This window comes from Parus major, chromosome 8 (genome assembly GCF_001522545.3).
Source record: "Parus major isolate Abel chromosome 8, Parus_major1.1, whole genome shotgun sequence".
Taxonomy (NCBI): Eukaryota; Metazoa; Chordata; class Aves; order Passeriformes; family Paridae; genus Parus; species Parus major.
In genome coordinates this window covers 23,357,409-23,375,483 of record NC_031777.1, presented here as the reverse complement: position 1 = coordinate 23,375,483, position 18,075 = coordinate 23,357,409, and the positions used below count along the sequence as shown (strand labels likewise).

At 42.1% G+C, this 18,075-nt stretch overlaps 1 protein-coding gene across 1 annotated transcript in view; it reads left to right on the top strand.

The window, feature by feature from the left end:
- Positions 1–18,075, top strand: part of TRABD2B (TraB domain containing 2B) — a gene marked incomplete at its 5' end in the record, with an annotated part of 268,912 nt that overhangs the window by 161,607 nt on the left and 89,230 nt on the right. The window lies entirely within an intron of this gene.

Sequence of the window (18,075 nt, the reverse complement as noted above, 5' to 3'; positions counted from 1 at the left end):
TATTTAATCTCAGGCTTGGCTGATATTTCTGGCCAAGGAGTTTTGCTTAACTGTTTTTACAGTAGGAAAATACATCATGATGGCTCATAGTTGGACAGGCATTCATAAAAACCAGCCTGTCTAACCCAAGGAGTTAGGTTTATTGGAGATTATCAAACATGATGGCTTAGATAACAGCTTCCAGTTTTGGAAATCCCTGAACCAATACATAAATGGAGCTGAGAGGATAAACTGGGCATCAGCTACAGACCATGGACTAGGTGGGTCATGGCTCCAACCCACTGCAGTTATTTGTTTTTAATAACAAATTTTTATATTTGTTTTTAATAACAAATTTTATATTGTTTTAATAACACAAATGAAATTAAGCCAGTGGATGTTAATTCCACATTATGTTCTTTAGAAAGGCACTTTTAACTTCTGGGAGGTTTGAGCTTTCTTTCCCCTCAGAGAGCACCTACCTGAAACTCCCAGGGACCATCCCTTGGGAAAGCTGGCTCATAAAGAGCAAGTCTCATTTTGTCTTTTAGGCCCATTTCTGGTGATGTTGAAAACTGCCTTTGTTGCTGGCTTGTTTTGTTTCCCCAGCACTGAGCGTGGCAGGACAGAACAGACACGCGCAGCCGGATTTATTGAAAACTGGGATGTGGGAGATGCTGAGGAAAGCTTTTTGTTTTGGGTTCTTTGTTCCAGCATCCCTTTGGTTTTTCTCACCAGACTGGGCCATCCCTGCAAGCTATTCCTGCTTCAAGTACAATTACTTCCTGCTTTCTTCTCTGGGGTTTTTTTTTCCTTCATGCAGTGAACACTAAGAAAATTATTAATTATTTTCATTGCCAAAACTTTTATGTGATCAAAGTGCAGGCAAGTTAATTTCCTCATGTGATTCAAATGCAGTTTTTTTTACTGGAGGATTTGTTTCCTCTTTTCCCCCATGCACTGAATTAGAAGTGTGGGTTTTACTGATAAACCTTTTCATTTATATCTAGTTCTTTAATTTTGAGGGGTTTCTTTCATACGTGCTTGGGTCATGAATTCAAATTGTTTTATAAAACTTTGAGGGTTTGGTTTCACTTTTTATAAAAGTAAAGGATGTTTTTGATGAAAGTTTAGGCTTTCACATATTCCCATGAATTCTGAAGTGCAAAATTTTAGGAATGCACTTTCGGTTAGGATAGGCATGATAGTGTCTGTGGGAGTTTATTTGCTCCCAGAACAGTGCAATTTAAGATTCTGCATCTCTAAGACTAATATGGTGAAGGGGAAATAATTTGAAAAAAAAAGCTTCTGGACAATGTGCTTCAGAAGATATTGGCCTTTATGCCAAACATGATCTCTGCATTAATCCCTTAATTCTGAGGTTATTGGAACTAATGAATGAATAGTAATTAAATTATATATGTGTATTACGAATTGTTTTCCAAATTTCATAATCTCCATCATAGTTTCTGGGAAAGGAAGAATCGTATAAAACTGTGCTGCTAAATAAAATTAGGAAAATAAGTATTTTCCTAAGAATGAAAATAAGCCTGTTATGAGAAAAGCACCTTGGAAACACTCCTGACTGCAATTGGAAGATGCAGGGGTCTGTCAGCAGAAAGTGGTGTGGTCAGAAATCCCTCCTGGGTTGAAATATGGCAGAGTGTAAAGCCCTGTCCCCATATCAAAAAATGCACTTTGCCATCAGAAAAAAACATAGCTCACCCAGGTGGAGGGAGATGTGGCCACCCCTCTGACCAGATCTAAATAATCTTCCTGTAGGGGCAGGTTCCACACCCTGGTCCCAGCAGATCTGGAGATCAGGAAACTCCCACTCAGCTCAGAGGTGGAAGATGTGGCCACTGAACTGACTGGAGTACAGCAAGCAAATTAATTTTGTTGAGCAACTCTGCATGATTATGGCTGGTTATTAGCTATTTTATACATAGACTTTCTCCCTTCTTCATCCTGCCTTGCTGTTAAAAAAGAAGGCTGATCAAAATCTTTCCACTGACAGTTTTTGTGGCATTTGTGCAAAACAGAGTTTTTGTGTTTTCTTTTGGAAAAACAAGTCCATTTTTGCAGTTGCCAGCCAAATCCAGGTGCTTGGGTATCATTGCTCCCTGTAAACTGTTTCACCACGTGCCACTTAGAGCTGTGCTGCAAAGACCTTGTGGTGCATCAGAGGAGAGCTGGTTCTGAGTCTGGCCTGGAACAGCACCAGGCTGTGAAACATTCAACAGGCAAATCCTGGGGGGACAGATATTTGAATATCCTGGGGGGACAGATATTTGAATATCCTGGGGGGACAGATATTTGAATATCCAAGCAACGTGAAATAAAAGTTTTTCATAAAGGGAAGCAAAGTCTTTTTATGTTGTTCAAAGATGGGGGGGTTTGTTCCAGTCAAAAGTATTAAAACAAACAAACAAACAAACAAATTACAGAATTCTGAAATAAACTTTTCAGTTTTCTGTCGTTCTTAAAAATAAAAAATTTACTTTTCAATAGATTTCCACCATTTCTGTCTTCCATTACTTTACTTACTATTTAAATGTATTGGAGTAATTCAGACTTTTAATTTATTCCCTTATAAAACACATAGAAGTGAAAATAGCCATTTATTCTTTCTACTTTCATTTCTTTCTCTTCTCCAAGAAAAACACAGGCTCTGGGTAAAAGAGACCCAGCTCTGTACCCAGTTCGGAAGACTTTGTTCCACTCCTGCCAGCATTTACCATGTTCAGACTTAATGTGAAAATCTCACCATACCTGTATTCACAGTAACTGTACCCTAGAAATGAAACAGCAGTTATTGTTTGTGCAGTTAAATGATATTTTTCATTTAATGGGCAGGGTAACTTTTCCCTTTGAATGAATAAAGGTAGCTAAATAGACTACTTCCAAGTAAAATTTGGGCATTTGCTTGGGTTTTGTGTTTTGAAAATACTGATGGTTTACTTGGAATTATTGATCTGGAATAACAGTGAAGTGCCTTAGACATCATTTATACAGACAATTTATAAAGGTCCTTTTACAGTCAAGAAAGAGACACACAGCCAAGAGCACACGGGCTGTTAAAATGAGTTAATATTTTGGCAGCTAAGAGCATACACATGAAGTCAATGTTTAAGAAAAAAACCACTCTGGTTTATTTCATTTTTATGGGCAAATAATTTTCAAGTAACACTTATGATAACAGATGGATAAATTTATGTCTGCAGTTAATTTGAACGATAATTTCCTTAGGATGTTTTACTTGCATTTTTTTTTCTTTCTTTCTTTTATGAGAGCTGTCAGTTTTGTAGATGAGAGCTGGATTTACTGCTTCAGAAATTCAGATGCTGCTCCAGTTCACAATGTTTATTTGCTGCCAAATCAGTAGGCTTTAAAGCAGTGGGTTTTGTTTCTTAAAATAATAAATATATCATGGAGAATATTCTTTTACTGAGAGAGAGTAGAAATGCAAGTACCGTAGCATCTCCCACAGCAAGAGGGGAAGCAAATTGTCTCTGGACCATGGTTCTGGGGTGGAGGAAAGCCCATGTTGAACCATCCCACCAGCCCCCACAGCATCTGAGAGGTCAGAGAGGACCCAGCTGTTGTCTGTGGTGTGGTGGAAGCCAGGTTGCCCCCAGCTCCTGATGAAGCTGGTGATAACAGAGATCTGTTTGTGTGCAAGTCAGAGCACTCCTGCTCATCTGTGGGCTTAGCTGGCTGAGTTTAGGTACATATTTGTGGATGGATTAGGTTTAAATTTCTGACTTTTTCTGCAAGAAAATAAACACAGGCTCTGCTGTAGATGTCTGTGTGCTGCCATGAAAGGAGAAGAATCCATCCCAGAGTAGCAACAGCAGATCAGAGAATCAAGAATTAGATCATTTCCATTCTCAGAACAGGTGAATTCCCTGCCCATCCTTCAGAGTTCTCTCAGTCATCACTGGATGGGCAGCATCATCAGGAATTATTCTGATCACCATAAATTAGCCTGTTAGCAGGAATCATTGGATAGTTTGGATTGAAAGAAACCTTTAAAGGTCATCTAAATCCACAGAAGTTTGAGAGCTTTTGCTTCCAAAGTAAATTTCCCTGGTGGTTCTTCATAATGGGGCTCAGAAGTGGGTTAAACTCTCTTTTCTGATCAAACTGATCAAAGGTCAGTTCTCTTTTCAGCAGGGAAAGAGTGAATTGGGCAACTTTTCTATAGGATGGGGCTGGTAAGAGAACACAAGATGAACATAAAATCTCCTCCTTGTAGTCCTCAGCTCCAGCTTTTTCCTTTTTGTCCTCTCTGCAGAGGATTCCCAAGGGAATTTCAGCACACATCATTATAGATACTTGGTGTGCCAGAGGCAGAAGCAGGCTCACCCTTCACCTTCTGCAATGAGCAGGAGTTACAGATGTCTCCAAGGTGACTCAAGTCTGTAATGGCCTTGATCACCACTGAGATTCTTTTTTTCTCTGAAAACTACAGCATGCCTGAGGAGATATCCAGATGATACAGCCTGAACATGCTTCATCAGCTGGTAGTGAGCTGAGCACAGCTGAGCTGGAACATTATGGATGTTGAATTTTGGGGGAAGGGGCCAGAGGAGAGGTGGCAGTGGGGTTTTGTTGGAGAACCATATTTCTGCTCAGTAGTTTGGAAGAGGAAAGGAAGTGATGGATACTATGAGCAACTGAAACTCAACTAATTAAAATCCTGAGAGTTTTTGTGAAAGCCATTAGCACCTGCCATGGGATCTGGCACAGGGGGTTCACATGTGTTAGTTGGAAGTGTTTTTCAGGAGGGAAGTGCCTTGAGGCTGCTGTCCAACAGCACCCTGAGGGATGGGGATTTACAGATGTTGAATATGCAAATAACTGCTTTGCACTCCCAACTGAGGCAGTGTTGAGTGCAAATCAGGCACCAGCACCACTGTTGTGTCACTGGGTACCAACTCACTGGAAGTCCAGTCCTCTCTCCCAGGATTGTGGAGCTCTTTACGATTTTCACTCGTCATCTTGGATCCTGTGTGGAGCACAAAAGGAAAAAAAGGAGGGGGAAAAAGAAAGCACTTGCAGGTTGGAATATAAAGAGACTTTATCCCCTGGGTCAGGCATCCTGATCCAATGCTGATTAGTGGTGCTACTGACATCACCAGCACAGTTCATCAACAGGGTTGTCTCAGTGGAGCAAGAAATTGGCGACCAGGAGATTGAACTTGGCCAGCCTACAAAAGAGAAGAAAAGGGTGAATTAACAGTTTGCAGATGCTAGAATTCCCTCTGCTCGTGTTTATTTGGGCATGCAGATGCTTGTAGTGAGGTCAGCCTGTTTTTGTGTATGGGCTTCTTTTACTGTTAGTTTTTAAGGCAAAGTATCACTTTGCTTTTAGAAATAGACTTGCATGCAAATTTTGACCAAAACCGTGCAACTGATTAATTTAAAAGTCTTCATTAAACAGGCAATGCCTGATTCTCTTTTCAGACACTCTGTTGTAAATCAGGAGATACTCCACTAGGGAAAAGCTTGTTCCAAGTGCAAATCCAGCCTGCAGCCTTTAAAAAAATAAAAAAAAATTCAAGGGAACTTTTTTAATGTACATTGATCTTGTATAATACAGGAGGTTTGAAGTCCTTGAATATTTGCTTTTCACCTGAAGCTTAAATCGGCAAAGAGCACTTCAGTTAGGGAGGCCAAAATAAACCTGCCTGCACCACCCCTTTGTGAAAAGGGAACTTCTGTTCTGAAGGCTGATTCCTGTAATTCTGATTTGAGAAACTCTTGTTGTATAACGAGATATTTGTTGTAGAAACACAGCATTGCCTGTGCAACGGTGAGAGCTGTCTTGAGGCCTCCATCACCTATACCAACCAAGGAAGGCAGGACACGTAGCAGGTGAAAGAAAATGCTCCAGTATATGAGGTTGCAGTTTGTTTTCTCCCCTGGTATGTCATTGTCTAAACTGTTGAGGTAAGCTGGTCAAGCTCTGGACTGTGTTTGGTGGTCTGGTGGAGAATTCATTGTGCTCAGCAGGGAGTCCTGTTGAGCCTGGCCGCTGCCCACCTTTGCATTATTGCTCCACTGAAAACGTGTGCAGCCCCAAATCCAGGTCTTTGTTTGCCAGTTGCAGATATTCAGACAAATGCTGAAAGCAGCTAAAATGGGCCTTGCAAACTGCAGTGTGTATGTGGGGAAGGTTGCCTGTATGCTGTAGGATTTGGGTTTAAAGAAGCACATCCATTACTGTCAGCTCCTCTGTGTCCCTGTCATTTTCATATCATATTTATTATTATGCCTGTGCCAAGTTCTACTGTGTAAGTCTAATTCTGCCTCTCTGTTCTCAAAGGAAAGAAAACTCTATTGGCCCCTCCTGCCTTATAATATAGGGATTTTGGCTATTAGTCCTTTACTGTATTTCTCTTCAATATCTGAGACATAAAAATTGTAGACATAATTTGGGAAATTTATCTTCAGAACTGAAGCAGCATGAGAGGCTCAAGCACTCTGCTGAACAGGAATGGGCTTAAGCATGGGATGAAATACTTTTTCACCCACACACACACACACAAGAGCTTGCTGTGGATCCACAGGCCACCCTGTAAGCTCTCAGGGGACCAGGCATAGCTCCCATATAACTCTAGATTTCATAATGGGAGTGTTGAAATCAATATATGGATGCCAGACAATTCATCACTTCCCATCCCAAAACTCAGCTGAAAATTCCCATCCAGCTCTAACAGTGCTGTTGGGAAGATTTTAAAAGAGCAGTGAGGTGAACCCAAGGACTGGCAACCTTCCTCTAACACTGAGGTTTGTGTGGGATGCTCCTGTGAAAGGCAAGCAGATTGCAAAGGATCCAAGGATCTTGTCTCAGCCAGGATACCTTTGTGTGCTGCCTGCACTGATTAAAATGTCTCTGCACCCAAGTGTACTTTTAGTCCCCCTGCAGTCTGGTGGTGTCCCAGAGCCGGAGGAAATCTGGTTACTCCTTTTCCTTGAATTCAGAGCCTGGAGCACAAGCAAAGATCCTTCTGTGGTGTTTTAAATTAATGCAAGTTGATGGGGTTGGCCTGAGTTCACATTCTTTCTTCTGCCCCTCCTGCCTGGGTGCGTACTCTGGAGGAGGATCAGGGATGTCCCAAGGCATTCTGGACCACCACAGCTGAATTCCCTGCAGCTCCACTCCTGGAGCCTCCAGCTGTTGGAGCAGAAGCTGGAAAGGGAATTTAGTAAAGCCAGATTATTAAGGAACCAGTTTGTACTGCTTGTGGTGTTGGTCTCTCAGAGGTTCACGCCATTTCTGACCAGTTTTAGAGCCAAGTTGCAGAAGGGCTGCATGTGGAGGAGAACTGGTAGTAGTCTTGGTGCCCTGGAAAGGCAGGGCACAAGAGTTGGCTGGAGTCAGTTGTTTTGCAAAAGTGGATTTGAAACTGAAAGCTTTAGAAAGCCTGGCTGTAATTTATGTGGATTTCTTGAGGATTTTTACTGGTATGGAAACTGGGACTGGAAATCTCATTAAACTGGGCGTTCTTGTGAGAGTTTCAGGTTTTCTTAGTCATGGTTGTGCCAGGAATATCATCAGAGAAAACTTGCTGAGAAAGGATTTATGGATTTGGGATCAGATCCTATTCTCACGGAATTAATGGTAGTTCTGCAACTGACATCAAGGTGACTGGCATGTGCACCTGGATGAGACATTATTTATTTGTCATTCCAGGTCTTTAATCTAGTCTGCTACTTTCACATCAATACCCTCTTTATAAGCCTATTAAATCCCAGTTCCATTGTTATTTTCTCTGGTAGATCAGAAGAGATGTGTCAAGGAAAAGAAAATGTATGCACAGTATACCTCTGCCCAAAAACAATATTTAAACATCAGAAATGTAAAGTGAAGGTAGAATTACTTAGAGGGGCAGAAGGGAAATAATTAAAGCTCCAGCCGGCAAGACGAGATGTCGTAAACTTCAGTTATTCACCTCTCTTAGACATTCAAAACACAAACTCTGCCACCGTTCAGGCATTTTATGGAGGCCTGCAGAAAGCAACAGAGGTCTCTTGGACAAATTTGCTCTGGTGGCAACTGAAACTGGGCTCAAACCCAAGTCCAATAGTTGAGCTGCCATCTGAAACTGGAAAATGTTCGGGTTTGTGCCTGAATCTCTGCTCTCTTCAGTAGAAACCCTGAATCTGGACTGGACTGATGGGGAGTGAGAAGAAACTTCAATCTGTAGAAAAGTGTTGCTGTTTCAAATTGGATTTTGAAGAGATTACTCACAAAACTGGAAAATAGGGTAATTCTTGGCAAAAATGGACTGACTTAGAGGTAAACAAGCCCTTCTTCCTAGAAAAGCTTGCTAAAGACTTGTGAACTGAAATATGGCAAAATATGATTTCAGAACAACCAGGCTTTGCTCCCAGTCAACCTCTGGGCAGGCAGTGGGAATGAGGAGGTAGGTGAATAAATAAAAAGCCAGATGAATGTACCTTGGAACTTCTAGTTTGCAAGAGATAATCAATGAGACCTACCAAATGCTTAGATTTAGATAAAATTCTGCTCATTGCTTGACAATTACTCTGCCAGAGAACTTCCAAACAGCTTTTGCATTTAAACACAACATTTTGGTGGAGTTCAACTTTGGAACTCTCAGTCAGAAGAGTGAACTCTGCCATCATTTTCCTGGAATAATGTTGCAGGACTGAAACCTATGTGACTTGTATTTAAATTAATAACTTAAGTCTTTTTTAGTATTTTTCTGTGTTTTATTATGGGAAATACCTTAAATACTGAGGTTTGCAAACTTTTTAAAATAGTACTTATACACTGAAGGTAAATGGAGAGAAAAATCAAATGCCACCACTGGGTTAACTCAGTATGAAATTCAGCACCAGTTTTCAGTATTTATACAGAATTCACATTCACTTTGTGTTTTTCCTTGAGGTGTTTGAGGTACAGTGAAACTGCTGTGAGGTTCTTATCACTTAGCGATCTGGTCTGGTTCCAGTTGAAAATTCTGCAGTACCTCTCACTGGGAGGATTGGTTTAAAAGGAACAGAGATCTGCCAAAGAAATAAAGACTTCATTATTGACATCAATGCTATTTTTAATCTGGTTTCCTAAGGAAATGAGGCTTAGGCAATGGCAGTGTTTGTGAGTATGCGTGTGTGTATATATAGGTGTGTGTGACTATGTCCTTCGCCCTCGTAAATTTTTCATCTGTTGGCTGATTATAACCAAACCTGACAGATGGCTGAGTGTCCAAGATAATAAGTTCTTGCTTGCTTCATGAAAATAAGTGTTTGGATAGAAGGAAAAGACATTCATAGTGTGCATCCACTGAAAGGGCACAGCAGGAGCTCAACTTTTATTAGAGCTCAGAAAATCCCAGTGGGAGAGGGAGGTGAGCCACATCTGCATAGACAACAGCATTTTTCTGGTCCCTCTGCATGGAAGAGGGTTTGGTGTGTAGTAAATAGATCAGACATGGCATGGTTTAAATGTAATGATTATGTTTACAGCAAATAGTTATTATTTAGAGTATCTGAGGAGCCACATTACCCCTGGGCTGCCCTCTAATGAGGTGTTCATTCTCAAGGCCAGAGCAGTAGCAGGGAGCAAGTTAATAAATGTGACCGAGGCATGGCTCCAGGACTCTATAAACCTAATGAGTCGTGGGCACTCAAACTGTGCAGCCTCACTACTGCTAATTGGCCAAGTGTGCCATCAACCATGCCCAAAAATGTTCTTAAGTGGACAAGGGGTGAAAAGAGCATCAGAAACTCCTGCGAGTCCAGGAGGCAGCCTGGGGCAGCATTCCTGTGTGCAGAGTTCAGGAACACTTTCACCAGAACCAAGGTCATTCCCTTGAGAGCTGGAGCAGCTCACTGGCAATGGGGAACAAAACTGAGAAACAAAGGGAAGAGTAAAGCATGACCAGGAGGAAAGGGGTTTGCAACTTTAGCTTATCAGACAAGGGGATAGTTGCCACATAGCAGCTGGAGAAGATGCTCCAAAAACATTGTGATGAGGAGAGTTCTTGAAACCTTTCCAATGAAAAATACAGATGGGGATCAGAAAAGCCAAGCCAGGGTTAGTGCTTAATTTTGCTTGAGATTGAAAATTATGTATTTAGTGTCTTGGTAATAGTGGCAGCTGTTGGGGTGGGACTCTCCCTCTTGAACTCTAGGTGTCTGAAAGTTCAGTGTGTGTTCTGTATAAGACCATCAGTTCCTTTGAAACCCTCAGAGGACAAATCCTCCCACTTACCTCAGATGCATATTTTAAGATGGAGGGAATTGCCCTCTGGAGATATCTTTCCACTGACCACAGAGGAAACCTAGAAAACTGGCCTCCAACAGATGCCTGACTTTCAGATGAGTGGGATTTATTGAGAGCAGGAGTCAAGAATTCAGGGTGTTCTGTCCTTACCTCTACCTGACCTTGAACAAGCTGCTCGGAACACTGAGTGCTCCCTGAGCAACATTTTGCATTGCTGCCAATGGTAGAGCATTGCTTGTCCTGAGGCACATTTGCAAGCAGAAGACTGACACAGGTTTGTTTCCTATCATGCTTTGGAGAGCATCTTGGTGTGGTCTCAAGGGGAGAAGAAAGTCCTCTGCCACCAGCTCTGGAAAACTCTTCCAGGGCTAAGTTTCTTTGGGGTGGGAGAAGGAGCTGTAACACCCGACCACGTGAAACTTTCACATCCTGTCGTGTGATATGGTTGGAGCCCAAGGTTCACTACACATTTTTTCCACTGTGCAGATGTCCCTGTGAAGCCCAGTGCTCAGACAAACTCTTCGTCTCTGTGGTTGGATGGAAGAGGTGGATTTGGATATGTAGAAGTGTAAAGTCTTTCCATCTTTTCTCTTCTCTTGACTTGAGGGAACAAAAGCCACTTCAGTGCCAGGACAGTCATTCATAGGCTGGTCTGCCTGGAGACAGAACTGCAGACAGGAGAGCGGGCTCCCATTTCTGTTCATCAGACATGGTTATCCCTTTTGCAAGGGAAGAAGCAAACAGTCAAAACAACAACAACAACAACAAAAAGTATTTTGACATCCCATGTGTCAGATCTTTCACTGTTCTCTTACAGCCGGGCCAAATCCACGTGAGTGCTGTCAGTGAGGAGTGATTCAGACCTGAAGACCCTTTGGAAAAGCCTTCTGATATCTCTTGGTTTTTTGCATGCAAGACTTAGAGGCACATAAGAAGGCATGTGGGTGGGTTTTCTGTTTTGTTATTTTAGCATTATGGAGAGACTCACCAGATAGTCTCCCCTGTGGGGGTCACTCACCGGGTCTGTAGTATTTACTCAGCATTTCTCTGAAACACCAGCATCTTAGAAGTTGTCTTCCTGAATTTACATTCCCAGTTCAATCATCTCCCACACAATAAAAGCCCCAGTGTTGGCTTCGTTTTAAGTCCTGCTCTGCGCAGCGCTCCCGTCAAAAGGGAGCCCTTGGTCCTGGCGCTTTTGTTTTCCTTCAGACCTGCCAATCACCCCGCTTGCCTTTGCCCAAAGTTTGTTGTCTTTGCAGTTGGTCCCAGCGTGAGCTACCAAAAGGCTGGCTGAGCCTGACGGGGGATTCTGTCAGCCGAAGCCCAGCACACCATCCTCCACCTCCCTGCCTCACAAAGGGCCTTTTCACCGGCCCACCGCAGCCCCGAGATTTCATTTCATGTGCTACAATTAATCTGTATTTATTGCCACTTATCTTAAATGGCTAACAATATCAAGAGTTTAAAAAGTGCTTTTAATGTCAAACTGGGTCAATTAAAACTCTACTTAAAATATTTGCAAAACTCCTCGCCTGAAAGTTACCCCCTCGGTCTGCTGTTAACCAAAATGGTTTAAATAAATACACGCAGCTTGAGGAGACTGACATTTGGTAAAATTCCTCTTGATATTTTAGTGGAATCCAGGATTAATTTTGTTGTTCCTAGATTCCCTTACTTTTTTATTTAATAAAAGGAGAAAAATTAATAATATTTTCAATGGTTATAAGTATTTGAAAAATTGAAACAATCAATTAAAAACCCTCAAGAGATAGCCTCAAAACTTTAAATGCCAGAAGAGACTGTTAGATTAATTGGTTTGGTCTCCTGGAATTTCATCCTGTTCTTTTGTGGGCCTTAACATCATGTGTTTAACTGTGAACTTCAAACCATGGGCCACAAGTACTAATTTTTAACTCCTTCAGTATCAAGTATGGACATGAGAAATAAAGACCTAGAACATAAAATAGTAAAAAGTTAAATAATGAAAGAGTAGCTTTTACTCGTATAAGCTGGGTTTCACTGAAGGCTGAAGATGGCCAGAGGAATACATTTTTTCCCCTTGCAGGAAAGCCCCCAGTTTTGCCTTGAACATTTATTTTAAAGCTCAGGACAGTCCTAATAAATTGCATGAAATAAATGCTGCTGTACTGCCCATGGGGACTCAGAACTTTCATACAACTCACCCAGGGCTGTATGAAACAACTCTTTGTTAGGGTGGTGACGCACATCAGGTGGAGAAGCCCCAAGAGGGATCCCTAGGTAGGACTTCTGGGTTGGATGTAGCAGATGCACAAAGTGAGATCCCAGGCTAAGGGCGTTAACTACCTAAACTCTGGTTCACATGAAGCCACTTGGACTTAAACCTCTGATCCTCAGACGCTTACTGTGAGGAGCAACATTAATGAAGCCTGGTTTCCTATGGATTTAGGTCATTTGCTTGGATTCCCAGCAGTCTAATAAGGTTTGAGCTGTAGCTGAGTCATTTCTATTAATTAGGGCATTTGTATTATCTTTATGGGTCTCTGATGTCCCTAAAAAGTCTCACTCTGCAACTTTTCTTTCCACAGGAGAGATCAGTGAGTCTCTATCCAGCCATCTGTATTCATAAAATATATAAGAAAGGGCTCTCTTGGAGACAGCTGCTCTTCTGTCTAATAGATTTGAAATTTGCCCATGGGTTCAGAATATTTCAAGGGAGATCATAAAAACAAAAACATAGACACAAAGAGACAGCAGGATCCTGTAAGCATCATGGTTTTTGGAAGCAAGGTTAAAATGAAATTGCCATATTTATGCAGTGTAAATATTGCACAACTTGAGGATACCAAATGGTTTCGGTCATTTCTTTAGTAATTTCTTCCTGTAACATATTTAATTAAACAAATCTGCCTTTCTCAAGTGTTTTGTTTTTTTTGGTTTTTTTTAATTTTATTTTTATAGATCAGACATGGAAACACATATTGAAGAATTTCTTTTGTTTAAGAAATAACGTTAAAAAATATTTTTTCTTCTTCTGGTTCTTGCCATCTATAAAGAGAGTGTGATTGTGTCAGTTTGGTGGAGAGCAATTATTCTTCAATATCAGTCAGAACATAAAGATACTGGCTTGTGGATGTGTTTTTACTGCTCATTAGTTGTTGTCCTATTTGTTATTCTTTTTGATTTTGTTCTCAATCTCAGTCACTGTATGAACAGGCCAAGGGATGCTGATGTCTAATTGCATCCCAAGAATGGCAAACAGCACAAAGCCAACAGCTTGCAAACAAGGCAGACTGAAATATGTTTGCATAATCTTTTTTTTTCCTGTTTTTTTAATGCTTGCTAGCAGGAATGCTGTAAGTTTCCCGTTACTGGTTTTCATCCCCAGGTTATTGTACCCTGTCAGCCTGGTTTCAGACCTGTGTGACAGAGCCTTGTGTGGCCCTGAATCATTTATTTCTCCTCTTTAGATCTGACAAAAATGTCACAATTGAAAAGGTCAGGTTTGAGATCTGTTTGAAGGCAGATGTTGGCTGAGGTCTCAACAAGTTCTTATCTTGGATAAGGACTGCTGCCTTAGACTGACTTTTTGTTTAAATCTGTGATTTCCTCAGTTAAGGACCATGTGTTAATTTTGAGAGCTTTCTTGCACAGATCTGGATACCAAAGTGCCCTGGGCAGCTTCAGGGGAGGTCAGTGATGACAGGTTGGGAAGTGTAACAGCAGAGGTGTGAGAGCCTTCAGACTTGGTGTATTCAGGGAGGAAACTTGGTTCCAGTTTCCATCAGAGGCACTTGCCTAGCTCTACTCATATCTGCTAGGAACCATAGGCTGGTTTCCCTGGAATTTTGATTAAAGGTGGAAGTTCCTGTGGTTATGTTCCTACTTGGAAAGAGGTGCCTTTGGCAAGAGGAGGAAACTTCTGGTAATGTTGCCATTCAGGAAAATACTGTGATATAAACTGAAACTCACTCTTTCCTAGGTGTTGGAAAAGGAGCTCGTTCTCCACACATGGATGTGTAGGAAAAACACACTTTGCTGGTTACACTGATCAGGAAAAAAGGACTTGGATTTGAATGATATTTTTTACTAAAATTAAGTGCTTAGGATTCTCAGGTCAGGCTCTCAGCTCCTCATCTGCTTCCACTGGATATGAAGGATGAAACAAGGAGGCTTTTCCAAAATTTGGCTGAAAGGAAGGAGATTCCTGATTGGGTCTCAGCAAGGGGCCAGCAGGGAGGAGGCTGGGTACCAGTCTGGTATGGCATGGGCACAGGTCTTGTATTAACGAAATACAAACACAGTTGTGTTCAAAATCTCTTCCTGCTGGGTGAGAAAGGGAAATGAACACAGGAAAATAAAATCTGAGTCTTAAAAGGGAAGGAGCTGCACTAAGTGCAGTCGAGTTACAGCCCTGGATCACTGTGACTGTGGGAAAATGTGATGAGACAGTTTACCCAGGCACATTTGCTTTTTTACTTCTTTGTTTTGGGTGGGTTCATTCTATGCTGTTGTGTATAAGCAGGCAATGATGGATTGTCCCACAGTTCTGTGCACAGTTTCAAAGAGTGCTGGATTTAATTGTCCTGCACTTATTGTACAAAAGAAATGAGTTATGAGCCACTTTACAGCATCTCCAGTGAAAGTGATTATCAGCAATGCTCCTTGCCAGAGATATAACTCTGTCAAGCAGACTCCTTCCTCTCCTGGGTTCCTTGGAAAAAGCTCGTGATTTTACTGTCTCTTGCCAGTGAAAGCTCGGGGTAAAACACAAAACCAAAAGCTGCCAACAGCTATATATTCAGTTCAGATGTTGCAGGAATTTCTTACTCCGTTTTTTTCCTTCCTTTTCCCCTGGGTGGAAGATCAGTCAGGGTTGCTGATGCATGCAGCTGAAATAGTGCAGCAGAATGTGTTCTCAGTCCAGTGCTCTTTTGATATTGTGGGTGAGCTGTGTGGCTGAGAAGTCCTGGCTGTTGGCTTCAGTTAGCTTTGTCCAGGGCTCACGTGCATGTACAGCACTGCTGGTTGTGATGCCAGAGAAGGAAACCCTTCATCCCTCTGCACCCAATCATACCCCACAGCTGTTTTCACACTGCTCCTCCCTGCATTGCACTGATAACCCCAAGAACAGGTTTAAGCTGAGGTGGATGTATAAAAGGAATGTTATGAGCTCTGCCTCCAAGACACTGCACAATAATTCATGTGCAGAGGAGTGGGGAGTTTTGCTCTTTACCTCTTCTGTTGAATACTGCAGCATAATAAAGGACAGCAGGATGAATTTCAGGGACCATAACGTTGCCTGTCAGAAAGATATTTGAGGGTGATGCTTCCCAGTGTTGCAGAAGAACAGCTGCAGTGGAGATTTTGTGCAGGGGTTTGTTTAGATCTGCAGAATTACTTCCAGTACCTTCAGGAGAGCTGGCACACAGTGTGTGCTCTGGGAACCTGTGGGTTCTGTCCCCTCTCTAGTAGGTTTTTTGTGCTGCCACTTAAACAAGCACAAATTCCTGTGTGTTCACAGATGTTTTTTTATGGCTGGGATAACCCAGATAAACAAGTGAATCAGCACATGGATAGATAGCACTGTGTACTCAACTGTGCAAGCTCTTACAAAAGGTGCCTTTCTTCACTCCTCCACATGAACAGACTTTGCATGGTTTTATCAACAGGTTTACAACTGCCAGAAAGTCTGTTCTTGAGAAGAGGAAATAAAAGGGGGAAAAAGCTGTAAAAGCCCCGGACTCTAATGGCACTACCAGGTAGCATGTGCAATTCATTTAACAATGAGTCTCCAAATATGTTAGCTCATGGCTGTGGTAGCACTCATGGCAGCAGTCCCCAGGCTGAAAACTGTCCTGCTAATTAATAACAGCAAGGAACAGAGGTTGTGTGGAGTGTCACAGCTCGTGAATTAGGAGAGGAGCACTTGTGGTCACGTGTTCTGTAAACAGAGAACTGTATTTGAAATTATTCCCTGTCTGTGATTGTGCATTTTGGATAATCAGGGCTCAGACTAGTGATGATTCCATGATTTCTTCCACTCTGTCATTCAATTGAGTTACAGTCCTTTTTAAGTCAGATGGATATCAGCTGCAACAGAGACAATTCAGCAAAGAGGGCTTGTAAGGTTACCTTATGTTTTGTCCACTGAAAAGATTGTCCAAACTTTAAAAACATTGCAGAGAAAAGTTGTGGAGTTAAATGCAGGATGAGCCTTCCACAGTTTGGGAAGCCATGGGTGGCCACTTGTCCATTAAGGATCAGAGTCTCCTGGGAAGAGCTGAAAGACAACCTTGTGACAAGATGATCCTTCACTCCAGAATGCCAATTCATGGTGTCTTTTTGTACAAATATAATGGACAGGTTCCCCAGGGGAATAAAAGAAACACAAAATCTCATAATTAACTAGGTTGGAAAAGACCTTTGAGATCATCAAATCCGAGCTATGACCTAACACCACCTTGTAAACCAGACCATGGCACTGAGTGCCACATCCAGAATTCTCTTAAGTCACCTTCCAGAGACAGTAACTCCACCACCTCCCAGGGCAGCCCGTTCCAGTGCCAAACACAACAGTAGTATCAGTATTTCATGTCATGAGACTTTACACTTTTTCCTTTCCAAATAGCTATTTGCCTGGTGATGGCTAGATTCTTTTGGGATGTGGAAAACAGAAGCTCACATCCATTTCTGATTCCCAGGGCTAACACAGGGAATTGAGTTTATGACTTGCTTTTGGAGTACTTTCTGCAGGAGGATGGTGATGGCTGGAGCATGCCAAGAAGGGTTATTCCAGAAGCATTCTCCAACAGCAGGTTACTGTGCATTATCTATTGCAGCAAATTTAATTGGAGGGCCTTGCTCTTAGGATTCAGTACATGCAGTACCAAGGGGCAGATTTCCATGTATCCAAAATATTGAGACGATTTGACTTTTGGATCATAGATGTTGAGTGCTCTGTAACCAGAGGCTGCACTGAGGGCTGGATTTTCAGAAGGCCTGAGCCCTTAGACAGCAGTTTTGAAAACCTGGCTGAATTCCAGTGACTGGCTTTAGAGACCTTTTACATGTTCATCGAGCACAAAGGGACAGTCTGTCTCATAAGTTCATGGCATCATTAGGAGGAACTGAATCCTATTGATTTCCATGTGCATTATGGTGGGATCAGACCTCTTCAGTGCGTGACCTGTCAGCACCACACTCAAAAGCTGTGCCATGGCAACCAGGGCAGAAACCCTTTGGCAGGGGAATGGGAAATGGCACGAGGTGGAGAAGGGATATCCTCTTCTCATTGACAGGGGACTTCCCCATAATAGAAAAGCTGGGGAGGTAAAGCTTGGTAAGTCAAGTGCCTTGATTGGTAAGCAAGCTTACTCTAAAGTAAACACAATGCCGTATGTGTCCCATTTGCCAGTGAGATCATCTGTTTCTTTGTCAGGTAAGAAAATGTGTTTCCCTTCCAAGTCCAGGGCTACTCAGGCAATTCACATGAACAAATAAAGATGAGGTTTAGCAGCACTATATAAATAAAATACAACTCTAAGTGGCCACCAAAAAACTGAGCTGCTGGAATGGAAGAGCACTGGGATGTGAGCCAGGTGGCTGCTGTTTGCCATGGCTGCTTGCAATTCCCCGTCCAAGCATTGCTCAGATGCTTCTTGCTGAGGTGAAGTTTATGGCTGTTGCAAAACATACTTTGGGAGATAAACAAGGTGTGCTATAGATGAACAGCAGAGCAGAGACTGTAACATCAACCTGTGCCTTAGCCGTGGGCTAAGTATCTGGGCTCTTGTTAGAGCAAGAAACTGTGCAAGAGTGTGTAAAAATGTGTAAGGGTGTGCAAGGATGTG